This window comes from Tupaia chinensis, unplaced genomic scaffold, assembly GCF_000334495.1.
Source record: "Tupaia chinensis unplaced genomic scaffold, TupChi_1.0 Scaffold144165_1, whole genome shotgun sequence".
NCBI lineage: Eukaryota > Metazoa > Chordata > Mammalia > Scandentia > Tupaiidae > Tupaia > Tupaia belangeri.
The window spans coordinates 50,281-54,839 of record NW_006204021.1 but is presented as its reverse complement, the minus strand read 5'-3'; the positions used below and the strand labels follow the sequence as shown (position 1 = coordinate 54,839).

The following is a 4,559-nucleotide window of genomic DNA, read 5'->3' as shown; positions in this document are numbered from 1 at the left end:
CCCTTAACCACCACACCACCTGCCAGAGCCAATAACTAATGTTCTTAAAATTAGTTTATACTGACAACCAACTCCCACTCTGTTGAAAACTATTAATGATACTTTTGCATAACAAATTTATCCCTCTTTAAAATTCTGTTCATGTTTTAAAAATCTTCTTGGAAATCCATACTAATCTTGCTATTACTGGTGAATTGGTTTGTTAAATATATATATATATATATGATCTCCTCCACATTTTTCTATTTCTGAGCTCTACAAAAACAATACTAAATTCATCTGATTTCACTGTTCCAATTCCTCTTACTGTTGGTACACTAAAACTTAGAATGAATAATTAATTTCAAATTCTTTTTTTTCCATCTACGAGGTCTACTTTTTTTTTTGAGAGGTTTTTTTTTGCTATAGGGCACATGCGCTCGCAAGAAAGACAGAGAGGACAGAGAGACAGAAAGTGAGAAATCACCCCCCAGAGGGGATGGCCACGCCGCAATCCCTTCTCTTCCATTCTCCTCTTGGGATCTTGGGCGTGCATGCACATGCACCCGGCATGAGTTTTAAGCCACCGGGTCCAGGACTTGAACCGCAGTCAGCTACATGGGAGTTCAGTGACATAGCCATTACACTAACTGCTGGTCCTGAGGTCTACTGTTATATCTGTTGTGCTAGGTCTATTTTCTCCAGAAATGTTATCTGTTTGATCAGATACTACTTCATAGTCTTTGCTGAAGAATCACCACTACCTTTCTGAAGAATCTTTGTGACTTCACACTCAAGTACTTCTGATGGAGTCAAAGGTTCCAAATGAGTACTGCCATGCTCACTGATATCGGAACTAATAGGATCAGGTTCATTTCTTTTTCTCAAAATCTGATCAATGCTACATCACCTGATATTATCTGCAAATTTTTAACATTCTTTGAAGAAAACATAGTTTCACTGGAGTTTTGATCTTTAAAATGATCACATTATTATGTTTTCTGAATTTTTGGCATGTCTTCAACTCCATTTCCTAAAATAATGCTGTATTTGTTTTTCCTTTCCTATGTTATCTGCTCCAGTATTTGAATCATAACTGAAGGTTTTCCTTAAATCAGCTTTCTGATCTTCAAGACAGGTATTATTTTTCTTATCTGAAACTATTAAGTATTCTTCACTTTTGGTTATTGATGCTCCTTCATGTGAATTTGCATCATATCCATTTTTTTCCTTCTTCTGAAGACTATCTTCTTTACTTTTAGAATTTAATGCTTTTGTTTCTCTTTCAGCCATATTAGGTCTTTGCAATTTCCTTAGACACAAGTTCTTGTTCCTTAGTGAGAGTTTCTTTTATTATTTCAGAAAGATGTTCAGAAGTTGGTATATAAACAGAAACTTTCTCTAGTACAACATTTTTCAGCTCTCATTGCAAGTATGAGTTTCATGTTGACCTAAGTGTGTAGCCATAGCATCTAAGCCAGAAGCATCAGTTAAGAAGTCACAAATAAACCAGATTAGAGTAATGCCCCTGAGATGATTTGAATATTTCTTAAATATAAGAAAACCTTTTACTTGAATGGTTACTATGAAAGCTCATCATATGATTTACATAGGCTTTACTACAGCTAGTGCTATATGTGCAAAAACAACAGTGGACATACGTAAGAAAGTGGTTTGCAAAATCTTTTATTTTGGAGCAACACTCAATGCACTTGTGAATGCACAGCTTACCTTAAGGTCCTCAAGGCTGTATTGACTTTACTTTTTCTTATTGCTATAAGCAAATGTGTTTTGTTTCTTTTCCATATTAGCAATTTTTTATTTGTATTTAGATTTACTTCCATTAGGCTTACTGGCAATAGATTTACTTGCATTGGGGGACCAACAAATGGTGTAATGGCTTCATTGCTGGACTCCCATATAGTCAATCATGGTTCAAGACCCAGACTCGGTGGCTTAAATTCACACCGGGTGTGTATGCATGCATGCCCAAGATCCCAAGAGGAGAATGGAGGAGAAGGGATTGTGGCATGGCCATCCCCCCCAGGGGTGATTTCTCTCTGTCTCTCTCTGTCTTTCTGGCAAGCACATGCTTCCTATAGCAACAACCTCTCCAAAAGAATAAAAACAAAAGATTTACTTGCATTGGATTTGGTTGTGTTAGGTTTACTTATATTATTAATAGATTTTATGGGATTTTTAGTAGCTATATTTTTAATCTTTGGAGGTGAGAGATGAAGAGTAGAAGTGCTTGTGCTTCTGGTAGCTTAAGATCCTGATTGAAGAAGTACAACTGAAACTTGAATATTATCTTCTGTCCCAGGAGGCAGCCCTTCTAATTGTTTAGGTTTTCTACATGTTTCATGATGCTGCGTCTTGTGATCTATTTTTCTCCTTGTGTGTCAAAAACTGTAGTCTGCATTTTGTACAATGATGTATTCCTTATTTTTCCTGATGATTCATATAATGACTTATATAATGGGTTGCAATTTTAATAACTTCGAGTCAAAATGGACATAGCAAGTTTATAGTGCTTTTGTGGGATGTTCTAAGATGCATTTTTACATCAGAAAATGATGAAAATCTACTATTGCAAACCTGGCAAATATATGGCATTTTACTAGGTTTATGATTGTCCTTTATATGCTGTAAAAGACCATGTTCTATTTCAAATGATAAGTCACAGATTTTTACAAACTGTAGAAAATTCATAAACAGGTGGGTGTACTCTCAATGTGACACTGCAGGTGAAATGGTGTGTGATACTGCTGGTAGCAGTGCTGGTAAGTGGTATAGTTTTTCCAGCTCTAATTGCTCCACTTCTCAAGTTCCAAATGATGTTTCATGTGGTTCATAAACCTAATATCGTTTTTAATAATTTTCAAGCTACTGAAGCATTTAAAAGTTGTATGAGTCTCCTGTTCTTCCTGGACATCTCCTTTATGTTTTCCATAATAGAAGTCATTAACTAATATGATCAATTTTCCTTTCTCAGAATCAATAACATTATTTTTACTTGCTGTACTTGAAAATTCTGTTTTAGGCAATTCCAAAAAGTCATTTATCATGTCTGGACCACAATACTTCATGTGATTTTTCAAAGGATCCAAAAGATTGAAATGAGTATTTCACTTTTGGACGAGCTCTTGGAAAAAGTGTCCCATTTTTAGATTGATTTCATGAAGTATTTGTAACTTTTGATGGCACAGACTGGGGAAATGTCACGGAAAGAGATTTAACTGAGGGGAATACATCTGAGGAATTTGTTCTAGAAATACTTTCACTGGGCTTAGGCTTTTTGGGCCAATACTGTTTACTTCAGAAGTAGAAGGATGTTTTGATAAAAATAAACTTTGTTTCATTTCTACTATGGAAAGTGTTGGTGCCCTTGGTAATGTGATAATCTTGTTTTCTAGTTTAAGTCAAACAGTAGCTCCAAAGAATTAATAGATACAACTTGTGGTGAGTTAGTTATATAACCAGATTTAGAAAAAGGCCAAGAAATAACAGAACCATCTGAAGATGTAGATTCAGGATGAAAATGTACTGACAAGGAAGCTGTTGGATTTGATGTCAAGTTCTTGTAGTTTTTACTCGTAGGCTTGAATGCAGTATTAATACCTCAACTGAGTGCACCATTCTCTATTCCCCTTGAATATGTGCTGAGGTTAAATCTGTTCAAAAGATTTAAAATTACATGTTTTGAACTTGATATTTCTCCAAAAGAGATTGGCTCATCATTATTATCATCCTCAACCGCATTTACTTTCTTCTGCCATGGTTCCAGCTCTTGACATTCTGTAAAGAGTTCTGCCATTTTTTTGAGAGTTTTTTGCTATAGGGCATGTGCTCTCCCCAGAAAGACAGAGAGAGACAGAGAGACAGAAAGCGAGAAATCACCCCCCAGGGAGGATGGCCATGCCACAATCCCTTCTCCTCTTGGGATCTTGGGCACACACGCACACGTGCCCGGCGTGAGTTTAAGCCATCGGGTCCGGGATGCAAACAGCGGTCAGCTACATGGGAGTCCAGTGACATAGCCTTTACGCTAACTGCTGGTCCCGAGAGTTCTGCCATTTAAAAAAATTTTTTGTTGGAAAATCTTGTTGCCCATCAAGTTGCAGAGTTGACTTTCTGTAAATTGTCACCATGTGACTCCAGACAAGGCAACAAATTTTATCTCGGTTTTCCTTCTGTGAGTGGAGCAGATAGGTCTGACTGGAGACCTGAGGAGGAGGAGAAAGAGACAGAGGAAAAGGAGGAGCATGACAAATTACACAAGTAGTGGCTCCTGTTGCAGAGCCTGTACCTGAGCTGTGGGCAGGGCAGGCTCTCAAGAAGCCAGACACACTGCCTTACTGGGGGACTCCAGGCCACCCTCCATACCACACTGTTTCTATTACTATTTCATTGTAATATATAATGAAATAATCATACAACTCACCATAATGCATAATCAGTGGGAGCCTTGAGCTTGTATCCCTGCAACTAGACAATCCCACCTGGGGAGTCCTACAAGAATCTAATGCTGCTGTTGATTTATAGAAAGTCAACTTTGCAACTTGATGGGCAACAAGATT

The 4,559-nt window shown here is 37.3% G+C and overlaps 1 pseudogene; it reads right to left on the bottom strand.

Moving 5' to 3' along the window:
- Window positions 1-625: 625 nt before the first annotated feature.
- Window positions 626-3,796, bottom strand: LOC102489214 (zinc finger protein 280D pseudogene; annotated as a pseudogene).
- Between the last annotated feature and the right edge of the window lie 763 nt (window positions 3,797-4,559).